The following is a 21,167-nucleotide window of genomic DNA, read 5'->3' as shown; positions in this document are numbered from 1 at the left end:
ACATATAATATTGGTTGGAAAAATTGCATACTTTAGGATTGGACACACTAAAACCCTCTTACTTACAACAATCAGAAAAGAGTGGATGGATGTCCTTGATCTAATGAGTAGAGTGGATTTTTACTGGTTACCATTTGAAGAAATTTGTGAAGTATGTGAGCACATATCAAGAGGAAGGGATTGAGTAAGTAAATCAACATCGAGATCGGTAAGTAAAGTTGAATTCGTAAACTTTCTAGATAACTTTAAAACATAAATTATTAGCAATCTAAGTGAAAAAAAGGATATGTTAAGAATGAAAAAAGAGAATGCTGAAATTTGTGTTGTTTGTGCAGAATCACACACTACTAAAGACTTCCCATTATTACTATATTTATGGAATTTTACCAAGAGGATAGTAGAACAAATCAAATAGAGGGACAACTATTTTATGTTTCTCCAAGAAGACAATGGAGGCCTAATAAACCTGGTATGATGCAAGATTCTAATTCACAAGGTTACGCAAATCAATCTCAAAGTAATTGGAACACATTATTTCCTTAGCAATCTTGTCCATCTCAACCACAAAACCAATCTAGGAAACAAGGTTGGCAAGGACCTTATGGAATAAAGCCACAATATTCTCAATCATTTCCTCAATGTCCTCCATACAAAATTCAATGATGTCCACACCATCCACCTCCACCATGACAACATCCTCAACCACATCCATCTCAAAGATCCACACCCACTCAACTCCCTACACAACCATTTCTAAACGCAAGAAATAAAGTAACTCAACCCACTTATAATGTTGAGGTACAAAACTTCCAAACAACTACTCTTGATCTAGATGGTATTCATCAAAGACCCGTAAGAGTTTTGTAAAAAAATATTCTCTTGATGTTATTCAATAAAAACATCTAGAAGAAGACAATCCAAAGGAGCCTAAAGAATCATGTACCACATTTGATGGAGAGAGGTTATTGGAGCCTAAGATTGAAGAATTTTTACTATGCTTATCATAAAAATCTTTATTTGTTCAAGAGACTAATGAGAAAAAGGTAGAAGATTTAAATCCATGGGAGGAGAAGACATATAGAATGATCGTGATGAGTAAGTGAACCAAGGGCATCACAGCTACATTGAACTTTGGTTCTAGATACTCATTAACCTAAAACACCATGTTATGCATAATTTATGATTGCAGATAAACGCAATTTACCTTGACCTAATGGACTGGTCTAGAACAACAAAAGCAAAAGAAAATAGATTTTTCCTTCAAGAAATTGAAGAATGGGAAATAAGACTACTTTGAATTCGTCACAAACTATACTTTCCTCCTTGCTTGTAAGCTCCAAATGTTATATTTAGAACCTGCACAGACAACTAAAACAAGCCATGGATCCACAACATCTATGTATCATAATTCAATTACTCTATTCAATGAATCAAGAAGGAATTAAAATGCATGAATGTAAATGTAACACAATACATATAGGAAAACAATATACTCTTGTATTAATATAAATAGGAGAGAGTTTACAACTAAGAATAATAGTTGATCTTGTAGAGATCTCCCTAAGTTGACTTGTCATTCCTTGTCATAAATCACACCTCAATATCACCCTAATGCATGAAGATGATGACTCCTTTAGATTCAACGTAGCAACATGAGGGCATGATCAGTCTTCAAAAGCCATCCCTGATGTTATGGATGCAAGTACACTTATAAGAGAAGGACGATAGTTTAGGATTTACCATAATGAGATTCACTTATGATGAGAGGATGAAATAAAGGGATAAGAGGTGAAGTCTCAAAGGTAGGATTAGATAGGACTCAAGCTTCTTATCCAACGTAAATTGCTAAAACAACCCCTAGAAGCTTCTAGAAGACGAAGCTTCAGAAATATTTTTAATTTTCCTGCTCACACCCTAGGAAGGAGAAATTAGTTTTGATGAGCGCTAGTGTAGAAGGGATAAACCAACACTAAACATAGGTCAGTAAGGGGAAGGGCACATTGGGGCTAAAAACATTTATTTTCGGTAGTTAATCCCAGAAATTCAAACTTTTTGGAATGGTAATTCTTAGGGATTTGTGTAGGGATGGTGCGAACATGTTCATAGATGTGGATTGATCTGATTTGTAGGCATATTGACCATATGTGACAAAATGGCCTATACCATATTACCCCCTAAAGGGAAAAGTTAGAAATAGTTGTTGATGAATGAATTCTTCACCTTCTGAAAAGTGTAGATCAAGAAAAACTACTTGAGATCATCATATGTTACAATACATTTTCATCATGATATATTTGTTGAGGGAGGCATAACTAGGCTCAACATATAATCTAACATTACATGTACAATGATCCAGAAGTCTCGTCCACTTATGATAGAGAGTGGGCCCATGCTTGGATTGTTGTCTGTATGATCATAATCATCATACATTTGTAATCTTGTATTAATCCTGAAAGCATAGTGGGATGGATGGAAGTAGAACTAGGGTCTTCTATCTCTTTCACTCGATTGTTCAATGTATGATTCTAACCATGCTAGTAAATGAGCTAAAGTTGAACATGGTAGACACCATTTGATTACCAACTAATTATGTAATCCATTAACAGATGCAAGAGAAACCACCGATTATGTGTTGGAAATAATACTGAGAGGGGGGGGGGTGAATCAGTATTATCACATCAATAAAACTTTTTCATTTCCATATTCAGATTCATATATGCTACTTCCACAACTTCTTATGATTCAGTTAGTTTATCCTTAATGAGTGCATTAGAACATTATCAACCATATTAACAGTAAACAGGTGCAGTAAAATATAATAGATCATCACACATAAGCCACACACATGAACACCATGATATAAGGTGGAAACCCAATGTGGGAGAAAACCACCTGCTGCAAGTCATCTCAATCTTCTCCTTAATAAGAAAATCCTTTTACAATATTTATGTACTGGTGCAGTCTTATACCAGTACGCAGACTTCTACTTGCAGAGAGCTACAACTCTCTCTCGTTCTCCAGTCTCTCCTGGAAGGGAGCTACAACCCCCATAGTTCTTGTACTAGCCGATCCATTTACTAGTACGCAGGCTGCTACCTGCTACAATGCTCCAAAGTTTTCAACTGCTACTGGAAGGGAGCTACCACCCCCTTAGCTCTTGTACTAGCTAAGATACTAGTACGTAGGCGCCCACCTACAATCTTCTCTCCTCCAGGTACCATGTTTCATACATTTTCAGACTAGATACTCCTGAAGCACAACACATAATCTGAAAGGCCGCGTTTCATCCAATTTTCATACTGGACCCATTAATATCATTGAAGCACATAATCAATCTATCTTCTGAATCACCCAAACACTAGATCAATACATATAAAAGGATAATATATGTGTTAGCACCCAAATCTAGTCCATTAGATCACATAAATATCAGTCATTATGATCCTGATCCAATATTAGTTCTCATCCATCAATACTGAAGCTAAACACAATCAACCAAACAGGATATGCAGAATAATGACACCTTTAAACTGTCATCAGAACCCATCAACAACCAGAACCACCTGTGACTTCAAATATCATAGCTCAAATTGTATACACTACTACAATGAACCAAACCTGCATACATACGCGCCTACACCAAAGCCAACCCGCTTACAGATCTATAAATATTCAAACATGACTTGCAGCGATTTCAAACTTAAGTTATACCCAGTTCAGATCATTCAATATACATATCTAGAATAAGCATAATCATTTATATAGAGATAGTTCATTTCAAACCATTTGATCCCGATCTATCCTTAGATCTTGTTCTCCATCAACCAGTGAGATCCCTCTTTAGCTCAGATCCAGATCTGCACCATAACCCAATCACAGTATTCCAGATCTAGCACTTTATCAGATATTCAGATAATTCAGATGATGCTTTGCCAAATGATCTCCTTCTTCTTTTATAGCCTTAGTCCTTTCTCAATACCACGGTCCAAAACCATAGGATCAAAAAACTATTGGACTAATACCATGAACCAACCATGAAAGTGCCTAAGATCAACACTTTTAGATGCAATACCACGGGCCAAAACCATAGGATCAAAAACTGTCGGACTAATACCATGAACCAACCATGAAAGTGCGTGAGATCAACACTTTTGGATGCAATACCATGGGCCAAAACCATAGGATCAAAAACTGTCGAACTAATACCATGAACCAACCATGAAAGTGCGTGAACTTTTCTCTTGCATGAAGGGAACTTTTCTCTACATGAAAGTGCGTAAACTTTTCTCTACATGAAATAAACTTTTCTCTGCATAAAAGTGCGTGAACATTTCTCTACATGAAATAAACTCTTCTCTGCATAAAAGTGCGTGAACTTTTCTCTACATGAAATAAACTTTTCTCTTCATAAAAGTGCGTGAACTTTTCTCTACATGGAATAAACTTTTCTCTGCATAAAAGTGCGTGAACTTTTCTCTACATGGAATAAACGTTTCTCTACATAAAAGTGCATGAACTTTTCTCTACATGGAATAAACTTTTCTCTGCATAAAAGTGCATGAACTTTTCTCTGCATGGAATAAACTTTGTTGCACTATAATTTATCAAATAAATTTGCTACACTATAATTTATCATTTGTGTGATTTGCCATCAAGGACAACACTTGTCTCATAATGCCAACAATCTCCCCCTTTGGACTTGTCATACTGAGAATTGTCATCTGATATCTCTTCCGTAGATTCATCTAGATATATATAAGTGAGTTGATCTTCTATGAGTTGTTTGCCATCAAGTACAACACATGCATCATAATGCCAACAATCTCCCCCTTTGGACTTGATGGCAACAATACCAAATCACTCTCCCCCTTTGACATCAAGGGCAAAGGGCGAACCAAGATATTCTCTTTCCTAGAAAGACATTCTGCTGTTCATACTCCCCCTGAGTACCTGTTGAAATCTCTGAATGAGCTCCCCCTTTGTATATCCCAAGGTGTACCAATATGTTCATGCTACATGCTGAAAGCTCTTCTCTTTCTGAATTGTGTTGTTCATGCTCCCCCTGACTGTAGCAAAGATCTGCAAAAGATGTTCTTCAAGAAGAACCAAGACTTATACATCATGAAAGACCTTCCTATCTCCAAAAGACTCAATACATACATCCATGACCCAACCAAGTGAGGATACATCAGAAATATGACAACCAAATACATTACATCTTCATCCCAGGCATAGTGGGGAAACCAAACATAGGTCGTTACATGACCTTGATATGACTGAAATATTTCATCAAATGACTACAATAGATAGAGACACACTATTACATCATGAGTCTTGATATGACCTTTACATCGAATGATATACATGACATTTATAACAGAGACCAAACACCTAAATAAGATCATGATAAACATTAGCAATGACACTGAATGATCTGCTCCATAGCATCTGTCACTAGCAACTTGCATGAATCATCAAGGTATGTCTGTATCAACTCATCCTTTTGAACAGAATTCTGTATATACAGAATCATTCTATCATATGTGAGAAACACCATAGCCATCCAGATCTGCATGGACCAAGTATCATCAATTGGGAATATCAATCAACATATGTACGAAACAACCTATCATCATATAGGTAAGAACTCATCATCATCAAGTCTCCAACAATGCAACTTTGAATAATCATCCATGTATCCAGCCAACAATCCTCATCCATATATGTGCCAAGAACAATAGGAATCCTGCATCATAACTGTAATATATGATCTTTATGCATATGACGACAATAGCATATGAGTGACTCATCATCAAGTAAAGAAGATGTGAATTCAAGCTATGTACCTCTCCTTATCCTTATGAAGATCACCATGTAAGCACCACAAATCTGATCTAAATATCAACTATGTAACCCCAAGAATCATCTGAACAACTCATAACCATATCATAGCAAGATGAATCATTTATCCATATAAGCATCATCACCAAGGACTATTAACCATAATGCCAACAATGCATTAAGAGCATATGCTCCCCCTAAACCTGTGCCATTTGTCAGATCTGATCATGCATATTAATAAGAAGTATCAAGACATCATCAATATCAAGTTAGAACCAAAATACTTCTAACCATCATATCCACACATCATTAGCAAAATGCAACCATTATCAATTAGAGCCAAACTGATCCTTTTCTTGAATCTGTCCCTACTGCCTTTCTTCAAACAATCATATACGCGACTGTGCAGTAACAAATTCGCGTATATATGCAACTTCCCTTTATCAAGCTTGCGTAGGAGATTGAAGTTTTACACTTCCGGCTCCCTCTGTTATGTCTGTATAATGTGTTGTGCTGCCACTTTCTGACTGAACTTCCTCTTTCTTCCATATCTTCAAGTGTGATGATGTTTTCTCCTTTTGGTTTGATGTCCGTGCTTTGTTCCTGCATTCCTTTGCTATATGTCCAAGCTTATTACATGCATAACATCTTACATGTTTCATATTCCTTTTGTAGCAATCAGCAGCTTTATGACCAAACATATTGCAAGCAAAGCAATATCCATTAAAGTACCTTGATTGAGATGATCTGTTTGTTTGATGATCTTGAACCCTTCTTCTTCTACATCTGGCTACAACATGTCCAAGGTTATGACATACATAACATTCGACATTATTCATAGCAGTAGTAAAAGATTTTCTTTGAAGAATTTCTTTCCTTGGTTGATGATGAGATTGACCTTTCATCTCTCTTATCTCATTGTTGATCATTTTAGATTTCTCTTTAGAGTTCCTTGCCTCACCTTGTGAACTAGATTCACCTTCAAAAGATTCATGAAAGCCAAGACCAGTTTTGATAGCAGGAGATCTTTGACTATTAAGAATATCATCCAAGACTTTAGTACTATCTTGAAAACGTAAGAGCTTATCCTTTTCTTCTAATTTACTTTTCAAGATATTTACCTCAACCTGAAGTTGTTCTTCTTTTTCTAGATATTGCTTCTTCATGTCTTCTTCAGCTTTCCTTTCTTCTTCCAACTGATGCTTTAGCTTGAGAATCTCCTTTTCTTGTTCTTCATTCAGATCCTGTTGCATTTGACGAATTCTGAAGGCACATTCTATCTGAGATTTTAAGCTGATAACTTTGTTTCCCTGTTTTTCAATATCTTGGACTAGATCTTTATTCTGCTTCTTTGATTCTTCAAGATCTTCATTTAGAGAGCGGATCATGGCTTCAAGACTTTCATAGTAACTGGATCTATCTCTAAGTTTCTTGATGGTTGTGTTCTTTTCATTGACTTCATTTCTTAATGATGTCACTTCACCCTGCAACTTTTGACATTGATTTTCCTTGTCCTTGAGTAACTTTCTTACCTTGTTTCCTTCCTCTGATTAAGCTTTTAGTTTGGTAACTTCTTCTTTGAAAGCACATTCCCTTTTGTTCAATAGATCTTGTTGATCTTTAATTTTGTCTGTAAACCTTCTAAATACTTCCTCTATTTGATACTTTTCTTGCTCACCCATAAAAGCAAATTTAGTTGCTTCACTATCACTTTCATCTTTTCCAAATGGATAGATAGGTGGAACATCAAAGGATAGCAAATTCATACCTGATAGTTCATCTTCATTCTGAAATGATTCTGAATCTGATTCTGAATCTGAAGAGCTTCTTATACCTAATCCCCAATCGATTCTCCCACTGTCATAGTTCTTCTGAAATGTCTTCTTCTTCTTAGGTGCTTTCTTCTTAAGCTTCTTTCCCATAGTTCCACGGATCTCCTTCAAGCGATCAAGCTTCTACTAAAGGACCTGCTCTAATACCAATTGTTGGAAATAATACTGAGAGGGGGGGGGGGGTGAATCAGTATTATCACATCAATAAAACTTTTTCATTTCCATATTCAGATTCATATATGCTACTTCCACAACTTCTTATGATTCAGTTAGTTGATCCTTAATGAGTGAATTAGAACATTATCAATCATATTAACAGTAAACAGGTGCAGTAAAATAGAATAGATCATCACACATAAGCCACACACATGAACACCATGATATAAGGTGGAAACCCAATGTCGGAGAAAACCACCTGCTGCAAGTCATCTCAATATTCTTCTTAATAAGAAAATCCTTTTACAATATTTATGTACTGGTGCAGTCTTATACCAGTCTGCAGGATTCTACCTGCAGAGAGCTACAACTCTCTCTCGTTCTCCAGTATCTCCTGGAAGGGAGCTACAACCCCCATAGTTATTGTACTAGCCGATCCATTTACTAGTACGCGGGCTGCTACCTGCTACAATGCTCCAAAGTTTTCAACTGCTACTAGAAGGGAGCTACCACCCCCTTAGCTCTTGTACTAGCTAAGATACTAGTACGTAGGTGCCGGCCTACAATCTTCTCTCCTCCAGGTAACACGTTTCATACATTTTCAGACTGGATACTCCTGAAGCACAACACATAATCTGAAAGGCCGCGTTTCATCCAATTTTCATACTGGACCCATTAATATCATTGAAGCACATAATCAATCAATCTTCTGAATCACCCAAACACCAAATCAATACATATACAAGGATAATATATGTGTTAGCACCCAGATCTAGTCCATCAGATCACATAAATATGAGTCATTATGATCCTGATCCAATATTAGTTCTCATCCATCAATACTGAAGCTAAACACAATCAACCAAATAGGATATGTAGAATACTGACACCTTTAAACTGTCATCAGAACCCATCAACAACCAGAACCACCTGTGACTTCAAATATCATAGCTCAAATTGTATACACTACTACAATGAACCAAACCTGCATACATACGCGCTTACACCAAAGCCAACCCGCTTATAGATCTACAAATATTCAAACATGACTTGCAGCGATTTCAAACTTAAGTTATACCCAGTTCAGATCATTCAATATACAGATCTACAATAAGCATAATCAAATATATAGAGATAGTTCATTTCAAACCATTTGATCCCGATCTATCCTTAGATCTTGTTCTCCATCAACCGGTGAGATCCCTCTTTAGCTCAGATCCAGATCTGCACCATAACCCAATCACAGTATTCCAGATCTAGCACTTTATCAGATATTCAGATAATTCAGATGATGCTTTGCCAAATGATCTCCTTCCTCTTTTATAGCCTTAGTCCTTTCTCAATACCACGGTCCAAAACCATAGGATCAAAAAACTGTTGGACTAATGCCATGAACCAACCATGAAAGTGCGTGAGATCAACACTTTTGGATGCAATACCACGGGCCAAAACCATAGGATCAAAAACTGTCGGACTAATACCATGAACCAACCATGAAAGTGCGTGAGATCAACACTTTTGGATGCAATACCACGAGCCAAAACCATAGGATCAAAAACTGTCGAACTAATACCATGAACCAACCATGAAAGTGCGTGAACGTTTCTCTGCATGAAAGTGCGTAAACTTTTCTCTACATGAAATAAACTTTTCTCTGCATAAAAGTGCGTGAACATTTCTCTACATGAAATAAACTCTTCTCTGCATAAAAGTGTGTGAACTTTTCTCTACATGAAATAAACTTTTCTCTGCATAAAAGTGCGTGAACTTTTCTTTACATGGAATAAACTTTTCTCTGCATAAAAGTGCGTGAACTTTTCTCTACATGGAATAAACTTTTCTCTGCATAAAAGTGCGTGAACTTTTATCTACATGGAATAAAATTTTCTCTGCATAAAAGTGCGTGAACTTTTCTCTACATGGAATAAAATTTGTTGCACTATAATTTATCAAATAAATTTGCTGCACTATAATTTATCATTTGTGTGATTTGCCATCAAGGACAACACTTGTCTCATAATGCCAACAATCTCCCCCTTTGGACTTGTCAGACTGAGAATTGTCATCTGATATCTCTTCCGTAGATTCATCTAGATATATATAAGTGAGTTGATCTTCTATGAGTTGTTTGCCATCAAGTACAACACATGCATCATAATGCCAACATTATGTTAATGGCTCTCAAGGTATTGCAGTACAATATACACAGTGTGAAGGAATGAACTAAATTCGAACACCACATAGAATCTTTTGGTTGAAGTCCAATGATGAAGACCAGTCACCTAGAATGAGAAAGATTTCCATTGATGTATACAAGCCCCAAGGTACCAAAGGGATTTTCTAAGTCAACTTCCTAGATAATGAGCTGATGTTGAGAAGAAGCGATTAGTCATAGGAGGGCCTTGACGTATCCCCCATCAATGACAAAATGCAAGATAAAGGTTTGAGATAGAAGGATGATGATGTGGAATTAGTTTTAGAATGCAAAACATGGATGAAGGCTTAGGAGTATCGTAGCACATATCAACTAAAGGATATCACTTGAGCATATCGGTGACACTAAATAAAGTTGGAAACTTTGACCCAAAAACGAATGCATAGGCTTTGATACAGTGTGATGAACCAAAGAGATAAGAGAATTTCCTAACCCAACAACCACAGAGATGAAGTGGAACAATGTCATATTCAAGAGTGAATCGTTTCCATTAATAGGTAGAGTACCTTGTTTTCCAATTTCCCCAACAATTTCTGGTTAGTACCTCTTTGTTTTTTAACAAGGTTGAGGAGGATAACATATGATTGATCTATAATTTCATCCTTCATATGAATCCCTCTAAGTATTTTTAATGAACCCTGAGGAGGAGTGGTTCAGCCCTAGTATGTTTGACAATTTCATCACTAATTAATTGATGCTTTTATGTGTCCAATTAAGGTCTAATTCAACTCCTTTTCAGTGTTTAGAGAGTTTGAAAAAGAGGCTAAAAAGAAAACTCCAAAGGTTCCTTTTCGTAGATCGTCTCTTGAGTCTAAAAAGGCAAAAAATGATACTCAGGAGAACCTCTTAGCCATTTTTTACTAAGGTGCTATTTTTTTGTAAATATTTTATCTCAATCTAGAAAAGGGTTAAACTTATATTGAGTAGACATATTTTCATTTACTCTAACGAGTTTGAAAAGAGAATTTTTCATAAATCCTTTCATATTTAGCGAGTCTAAAAAGAGTTGAAAGAGGACTCTACTTGGAGGAATGAGTGGTATAAAGTGTAGTAATTGATTCTGGTCATCATGGAACTACTCAAAACATGTAGAGGTAAAGACGATGGCTAATAATACCACTCATCGTAGCAGTTGCTCAGGCAAGGGTAAAACAACCAAGTGAAAGTGTATGATCGACCAAGTAGATTGTGATGATGGAATGATAAAACCAAGGATCATCTAGTAAAATCTAGCTAATAAAAATGCAAATAATGAGAGATAGGATGAAAATGGGAATGGTTTCATTTTTACACAATATTGAAACATGGGAAACTATGCTTGAGAATACTTGAAGATGGTTTCATTTTTTCACAAGCTTGAAACGGAGAAAAACTATGCTTGAGAGTGGTTTCATTTTTACAGAAGCTTGAAACAGATAAAAATTATTCTTGAAATAAATTTGCATGCCCCCCAACATAATGACTCAATTATATGTGCATATCCCCCAAGCTTCATTTCATTCACGCAAGTAGACCGATGGTTACTAACAAGTAGATTGAATGGAGGTTCATTTATGAGATCAAGTGAAAGAATTGACTGGGAATTTACAAGGTCTAATCTAAGACTCAAATTGAAAGGGGTTTTGCTTCATTTTTTAATGGACTTATCACAACAAAAGAACTATGATCATGACACCTTCTTTCATTTTTTAACGAGATTGACACAAGGGAAGGAACTTTTCTCTGGAAACCTTGTCTCATTTTTTAAGGAGCTTGATGCAAGAAAAGGAAATGTGCTCTGGGGACCTTTTCTCATTTTTTAACAAGCATGACACAAGACAAGGAAATCTGCTCTACAACCTTGATCATGACCTCTAGGAGGCCATGGCTTCCAAAAATCTCTCGTCAGATTAGAGAACAATTATTTGGAAGGGATACATGTCAAAGGATCTAATGGAGAGATCATGTGCCATTTCTCCCAGTACATGATGTATTAAATGACCTATTAGATCATTAGTAGATGTGAGCATGGAACATGTTGCCATGTAATTATTCTGTGACAGAGGAGATACCACTTGCATATAAGAACCATTCAGGGAAGATAGTTTACTGGGAGTCAAATTAGGACTAATGAATGAAATTTGGTCAACGGTCACGATTATTCCTTCATGTGGGAAATACATCACATGAAAGAGTGAACAGACAAAAGATCCCATGTCGTAAACATAATGACACTGAAGGAGTAAATTAAAATCTAAAGTGCCTTGGACTACCATCACATCTTTATAGATAGTCTTTCATCTCAAAATAATAGTAAATTGAGGAAGGATTCCTAACGGTTGACTAGTTCCTTTGTTAAAAGCCAAAAAATTTTGGGTAATAGGCATAAGTTATGAGGAACTGAAAGCTTTCCAAGAATTTGAGGGTGAAATACTAATAGATGCGCCTTCATCTATGATTGTGCCAGATATATGATCTATGATTGTGCCTTCATCTATGATTGTGCCAGATATATAAGCCTATTATATGATCTGGAAGGGAATGTAAGGAGGAAGACGATATCCTGCTAGTTGACTCCAATCAAAGGAAGTGACCATACTACTTGGAGGGGGTGTAGTGGGAATGGGAGAACTGACCCCTTGTGTTATGGGAATCAGATAATTTCCCCCTTTGGAACTAGAATAGGAGGATTTCCCTGGGAGGATTTCCCCCCTATGATATGGGAATGGGAGGATTGTCCCCCTTTGGAACTAGAATAGGAGGATTTCCCCCGAGTCCATTGGAACCTAAAGAAACAAGAATAACCTAAGAAATATGAAGCTCACTCTCTACAAGAAAGGTACGATCCACTTAAGGTGGAATTGAGTCAACCATTTTATCAAACAATGTTTGGTCAGGAATAGACTCATGGGATTCACATTTAGAGAGATTGGGATTGACAATAGATGGATTCTGATCAATCACTTCATCAACTAGAGGAGGATTAGGGGAAAGCTTCTGTTATCCTGCTCGAAGTTGCAGTTAAGAAACAATAATATTTCCAAATAATTTGGATGCTTCATCGATATAAGTGCCAAGGTGAACTGGATGATTCCCTTCACATAACCTAAAGTTAAACTTAACTTTACCCTTTTACCATGGCCCTTACTCTCACTAATTGAAGGTTTTTCATCAAGATGATCTCTAGAAACTGACAACAAAGTCTGATGCCAGTCGATAGAACACACTTTCAATACCTTGGGAATACAAGGACAACCTTTAAGAAAATGGTCACCCTTACATATCTTGCAAGGGAATTTAACTTTGTGGGGTTGATTAGAAGGTTTCTCCATAATAGTTGCATGGGTATCAATGGTTACTTGGTTCTCCCTACTTATTTTGCTTCTTCTTCTTCATCCTTTTCTCCTTCGTTTTAGCATCTTGGTTACTAGAATCAAGAATTTCACTAGGCGAGGAGGAAGAAAGGGATGAAGAAACAATAGGTGAAGAAGGAAAAGGGTCAAATTTAGGATCAACTTGAGGTTGATGTTGTTTATGTGGAGGATAACTTGGTTGAGGAGCAGTTTGGACATTCGGAACCATAGGGGTCGAAAACACCAAACTGCAAAACCAATGGTAAATTTGGGAAGGGACAATGTTGCCATATAAGGAGCACCAATATTTCTAAAATAAGGAAAAGGAACATGATTCCCATTATAGGGGTTTCCTTGATTGGTTGAATTGGGAACTATTGCCATTAGTATCAACATAAGATCCACTAAGGAGTTGTTCCATAGTGAGGATGTTATTTTGCGGTCAATTAATTTTAGAAATTAACAACACAAATAAAACAAAACAAGGATAACTGGGAAAAATGGTTTACCAAGAAACTCTGAAGTACAATAAAACACCTTGGGAAATCAAGGATTTGCATACGGGAAATCAATCTCCCAAAATGTTATGTTCGGTGTATCACAATGTATAAGGCAATTGACTCAGTTAACTATGGTGGGATAGAAACGCAGTGTGGACTTTGAAAATATATCTAGAGGTACGTGCAAGAAAAATTCATAGTAGTGTTGTATAATGTGTAATCATTCCATGATAGTGTTCCCATATAGTTTTCATGCAGGGAGGACCATCCGATATACTCAAAGGTACATTGAGGACGGTCTAATACACTTACGTACGTGGAACGAGATATCAACCCAAATGCAATGCTAGAAAAAACTTACAGCTCCTATGTTTATAGATGTCGGAACACGTCTCTAGCCCAGACCTCTAGATTTTTTCGTTAATGTTTCAAATGCTCCTTAGGTTAATTGAGGTGAATTTTATAGTTTATCTTGAATTATGTTTCAATTTCATGGCTCAAGACTCGATGTCACTTGAAAACACCTATGATGCAATTAATATGAAAAAATAACTCTTTTCGTTTTCCTTTTAACAATGAGAGGCCTAACAAAGTAGGGGAAGAATAAATCAATCCACAAACAAGTGATGCAATAATCAATCTCCTCAACTTCACTATTCCAATAAAAACCAAATCCCTATATGCAAATAAAATAATTGTTTTTCTTTTCTTTTCATTTAATGTTTCAAATTAGAAGAAACATATGAATGCAACTTGATCGATAATGAAAAGAAACCACACATAATTTAACTGTAATGTAAAAGTTACTTTTCAAATTCAAGAATCAATTTCACATACAGACCCTAATTGATAAGAAGAAAGAAATAACATGACTAGAATAAAGAAATAATGAAACAAAATGTTATAAAAAAGATGATGACACTCAGAGGTGATTAACACTCGTACACAAATTTAGGTCTCTCTGCCCCCCACCATCCTTGCGATTGAGGGGGAATTTGTTTTGCAAAAATTAAAGTAAAAAAATGAAATTTCACACAAGGGATTGGATTTTTTAGAGGTAAATAAAAACTCAAAGACTCAAGGAAAACTTGTTGGACCAAAGAAGATCAAAGAGCAAGGCAAAGGAATACATTTTTTTTGCATTCTAGAGGATCATTGCATGCGCAATAGGGACAACAATGCACAACAGCGCAGGTGAAACATAGGAGCAAGTGCATTGCAATGCAATTATAGGGAATTAATGTAGGTGAAACATAGGCACAAATGCTTTGCAGTGTAGGTATAGAGAAGGGAAAATTTCATTGAAGTGCTCTGTCTTAAGACTCCGTGTGCGTTGAGGTAGTTTTGGCCAAAACACGACAAAAAAATCCAATCAAGCCCAGAGAAGGTGCTTTCCTAAGCTCAATCATTATCTCAATGAGTCAATGAACGTCACTTCTAAAGATGAAAAAGATGCTAAGGTCAATGAAACCACTAAGGGAAGAAATGGTCCCCAGTGGAGTCACCAATTTTTTATGTGGAATTTATGATTGCGAACAAATGTAATTTCCCTATACCTAGTGGATTGGTCTACAGCAACAGAAGGAAAATAATATAGAGTTTTCCTTATATAAAATGAATAATGGGAAATAAGTATAATTGGAATTTGTCGTAAATTTTACTTTCTTCCTTGCTTGTTAGCTCCAAACATAACTCCAAATGCTATAATTAGAACCTACACATACAACTAAAACAAGCTAAGGAACCACAACATCTATGTAACATAATTCAATTACTATATTGAGTGAATCAAAAATACATTGAAATACATGAATTTAAATGTAACACAAGACATATAGGAAAGCAATGTACTCTTTGTAGTAATTGAAATAGGAGAGATTTTATGACCAAGAATAGTAGTTGACCTTGTAGAGATCTCCCCGGGATGACTTTTCCTTGTCAAAAATCACTCTTGATTATCACCCTAATGCATGAAGATTATTATTCCTTTAGATTAAAGGTAACAACATGATGGCATGATCAATATCTAAAAGGAAACACTGATGTTATGGATGGCAGTAAATTTATAGGAAAGGGATGGTAGTTTAGGATTAATCGTAATGAGCTTGAGATCCAATTATGATGGGAGGATGAAGTAAAGGGATAAGAGGTGAATCCTCTAAGGTAGGATTGGATGGGACTTGAGCTTCTTATCCAAGGTAAATGTTTAGAAAAACCCATGGACGCTTCTGGTAGAGGAAGCTTTAGAAATATTTTTAATTTTTCTAAATTTTTAGAATTAGAGTATCCCCAGCAAGGAGAAACTATTGCTAACTGACGTTGGTGAAGAACAGAGCAACTAGTTTTTAACTCATGTGGCTAAAGGGGAAAGGCCGTGGGGATAAAAACATTGATTTTGAGTAGTTAATCCTAGAAACTCAAACTTTTTGGAAAGATCATCTTTATGCTTTGTGTAGGGATGATGACAACATGTTCATGTATGTGGATTAATCCAATTTGTAGGCCTATTGACCAGATGTGACAAAATAGCCTATAACACCATTCACTTCTTCAACAATTCTTGAGAGCATCACAATCAAAGCATCAAGTCTCTCATATTCTAGTATAAATCAGAGCATGTGTTTCAAACTTTCATATCAACTTATTTTCCATCCCGCTATGTACATGGATACGTTGTAATTATGCCTCTACTTGAAAGAAATTCTCTTTTTTTGAAGTAGAGTAGGATAGAAGAAAGAAATAAAAAAAGGAAAAAGTGAAAAAATAAAAGAGAAGGAAAAAAATAACATCTCAGGTGAAAACCTTTGAGGCGCTTGAGATTGGCTCAGTGATTGAAAAACTCTATGAGTTGGTCGGTAGGTTTGAAAAATAGAGAAAAAAAAAAAAAAACAACATTTTAGTTGAAAACCTCATTGAGGCAACTAGTAGGCCTGGGGAAAAAAATAAAAATAAAAAAAGATGAAAAGAAAAAAATTATCCTTTGATATAGGTATATCTCTTTGATGTATGCAAGTTCTCTCCAACCTATGCAAGCAACAACAACAAGTTAGCACTATAAGAGAAGTTCATTAGGAAAGTAGGCATCTAGTCAAGGGCATTCAAACTGGAGTTTTTCACCTCCTTTTCCAAGATTCTCCAACAAGGACAAGGCCAAGTCAATGTTATGAAACCAGCTCACAAAAATATAGAAAATATAGATCAACGCCTTAGAAATAAGCCTCTTCGAGGGGAAAACCTATTTTACATTGCACAAATGAACAATTCTTGGATGATATAAATGATAAGACCTCCTTTCTATATATAGGAGTCTAAGGGGTCATAATATAATCAGAGCCGACATAACAATAATAATGTAAGGGCATAATAATAATAATATTGTGCTTCTATGGGGCGCAATAATAACAATATGGGGACTACATGGGCACAACAATATAATAAGGGGGTTTTATTAATAACAATAATGGGGTACACTAGTAGTATAGGGACCTAAGATGCCCCTCTCCTTCAAAAAGTGTTGTCCTCAATTCTTGAGTAGTTCTTAATGCTTCTGTATAAAATTCTCATCCTTCCATGTGGAATCTTCAGCAGGTAATTTCTTCCACTTGATTAGATGCTCTAAAATTGATCAATTTAATAGCTGTCGGCTTCTCGGTTCTGTGAATGCTTCAGGTTCTAATATGATTTTTCCTTCCTTATCAAGTTCTGGCAATATTGCTTGAACTGGGATCTTCTACAACTTTTGAATGAGTGGCCACACTTCTTTGTCCTTCTTCCGATCATCCCTTACTTCATTTATCCAATCTGGTTGGATAATAGAAATAGCACAAAACAATGCTTCCACATCCTCATCCTTTCTTGAGAGTGCATATACAACAACATTTTTCTTCCCTTTTTTGTAGATGATTTCAAATTCATAACCCAACATATTTGTGACCCATTTTTTCTGGTCTTCTAAAGATAATCTTTGTTCTAAAAAGTATTTAAGACTATCATGATCCATTTTTACCTTGAAGTGTCTTCCCATTAGGTAAGGTCGCCATTTCTTAAGTGCATGTAGTATTGCTGACATTTCCTTCTCATAAATAGCTTGCTTGAGATGTAGTCGTAGAAATACCCAATCACCTACATCAAAACTTCTTTCACTGCGATGTTGATTTCCCTGTTGTTTTATTCGATTCTGCACCAAAGTGGCGTTATCCTTTAAAAGTTGAAGAACTTGTTGTTGATGCTCGATGTGATCTTTCACTTCTTGAATCTTTTTCTTCTTGATATGTCCTTCTATCTTGACAGTTTGAGGATTGGTAATTTCTTCCAATGCATTACAAGATATGGCCGGATTCATTTCTTGATGCTCGATGTGATCTTTCACTTCTTGAACAATTTTCTTCTTGATATGTCCTTCTATCTTGACAATTTGAGGAATGGTAATTCTAGCAAATGCATTACAATATATGGTCAGATTCATTTCTTCTTTCTCGATGTGATCTTTCACTTCTTGAACCTTTTTCTTCTTGATATGTCCTTCTATCTTAAGGGTTTGAGGAGTGGTAAATCTTGCCAATGCTTTACAAGATATGGTCAGATTAATTTCTTCTTTCTCTGGGGTTAGTTCCTAGTGTATATCCTCTTCTTTGATGTTTCTTGATCCTTTTCTTCCTCCTCTTCACAATCAATTCAAAATAATTTCTTCCCGTCACACTTATGACCTTTAATGTATTTGTTGTCACAATTGTAACAAAGTCCTTTTGCTCTTTTCTCTTCCAATTGTTGTGGTGTCACCCTTGTAGGTTGTGGAAGGGTAGGAGAAACAACACTTCAATGTTTATAGTTGTGAGGGGTAGAATTCCTTGTTTCCATAATTTTGCTTCCCACATTTCTTGCCAACCTGATTGCCTTCTCCAATGAATTAGGTTCTCAAGGATGAACCTCATGTTGAATGTTATCCTTTAAAGTCCCTATGGAGACATCAATCCTCTGCTTCTCTGGAATATCATTTTCCCTTATTTTCAATTTTTGAAAGTCCTCAATATGCTCTGCCATTGAGCACTTTTGTTTTATATTTATCAATTGGCTAAAGAAGGTGCTTCTGTTTGTATCCTCATAATGTGCTATCATTTCCTCCGTGAAAATTGACCATGTGACAAGTGATTTACAAGAACAAAGCCCTTTATACCATAAAAATTGATCCGTTTCTAAATATGAAGATGCAATACATACCTTTTGTAACAGTGATACACCCTGTAGGTCAAAATATTTCTCCATATGAAGTATCAAATTTACCGGATCCTTGCCATCAAACTTCCTCATATCGCCTTTTCTTGATTTTAGGAGCTCGATCTTGAGACGAATGTAACTCTATAATTTCATATCTCCAAGTTCCGAAATTACTTCTTATGGTATCTCTTTGTGTTCTCTTTCTAATGCCACAGGTCTGATCAAGATTGGATTCTGCAAGGAAGTGTTATGTCAAATCTCCCACAATGACCCGATTATAGACTAGTTCAGTAGAGCGAACTTGTATGAAGTTCCACATGTCACAGTTTCAATATTAGTACCTGAAACTCATATACAGGAAACTACTAGAAGTCCTCTTTCTGAAACTTCTTACGAAATTTCAATCTGATGCTCAGAACAAAAGTTATGACGATTTTCCAACGGTGCTCTGTTTGGATGTAATTCAGGGATTTGAAAATCCCTAATTTCCTCAGCCTGTATCTTCGAAAATATAGTGAGACAAGATCTAAAATTTGGAGCCGACGTTCAAACTGATTGCTTTTCAAATGGGTTTTTGTTCTAGCTTCTGAAACTTCGTAGCAAAAGAGTTATAGCAAAAATCCCATGAGGACTTGTTTTAGCTTAAATTTTGCATTTTGCAAAAATCCTACATTCCTGAGATCATATATCCAACAATATAGTGAGAAAAGCTTTGACATTTGGACCCAAGGTTCAGCGTGATTTCATCTCAAATGGGTTTTTTTTTTCGCTTCTAAAACATTGCAGAAACAAAGCTACAGAAAAAATGCGACGATGACCTATTTGGAGCAGTGAAACCCTAGAATCCAAAGCTCTGATACCAAATGTTAGGAAACTAACTCACAAAAGGATAGAAAAGAGAGATCAACGCCTTAGAATTCATCCTCTTCGAGGGGTCAACCTCCTTTATATTACACAAATGAACAATTCTTCGATGATACAAATGACAGGAACTCTTTTCTATATATAGGAGTCTAAAGGGTCATAATATAATTAGAGCCAACATAACAATAATAATTTAAGGGCACAATAATAACAATAGTGGGCTTATATGGGGCACAATAATAATAATATGGGGACTACATGGGCACGACAATATAATAAGCGGGTTGTACTAATAACAATAAGGGGTTACACTAGTAGTATAGGGACCTAACAGTCAATCTATCACTCTCATCCATTTAAAACCTTCACCCATAATTCCCAATAATTTCCCACTCTTTTTTTTTCATTTTCCTATGTTTTTACAGGAAATTTCTATGCTACTACATGATATTCCAAAATTGCGAAAAAAACACATGGAAAAAATCGTCTTGACCATATCTCACAAACCATGTATCCATTTTTTGAGATTTTTATAGGGATATGCATAAGGAGAATGGTAACATGTTCAAAAAAAAAACCAACAAACTATAGTGTATATTTATCAAGATATTAACAACCATCACCTAAAACGATTTCTCATTTTTTTCAAGATTCATGCACTTGTTCGCCGAGAAATTTGATGGGGAGATCCATAAGTGATATGGGATATTTTCTTCAATGATGTTTTCAAAATTTCATGAAAAACCATGTAAAAACCATATATGCGAACAATTAAAGAAGAAGCAATATAAAAGACACAATAAATACAATGCAACCAATGTTTGATAATGGAGTTCGTCCAATGTGGACTACATCTCCATGCCCTAATTCAATAGTGGGGACACCTCTTCATTCATATCAACAAAAATGAAAATGAGTATATGGAAAAATAGATCATTCAACCTCCAGTTTTTAGAATGTACTAAAAATGGTCTACTCAAATCCAAAATTTGGAAGCACCAGTGAAATCCTTATGAAATTATGAGTAAAATGAGTATAAACACAGCTATGTTCTTCCACATTCATCCTTGGACCCCCTGTAGAATTTTCAAATTCTAGAGAAAATTCCTTTCAAGAATATTCCCTCAAAATATAAACTCCTCATATGATGCTCCTCATGTTTTTGCGCTTGTAGGGTTCCTTCCATATCTAAGTTTTTTCGACATTCATCATT

This window comes from Pinus tabuliformis, chromosome 8 (assembly GCF_031772625.1).
Source record: "Pinus tabuliformis cultivar Carrire ecotype Pingquan chromosome 8, CPIR1, whole genome shotgun sequence".
In the NCBI taxonomy this organism is placed as follows: Eukaryota; Viridiplantae; Streptophyta; class Pinopsida; order Pinales; family Pinaceae; genus Pinus; species Pinus tabuliformis.
This window is presented reverse-complemented; position numbering follows the sequence as displayed.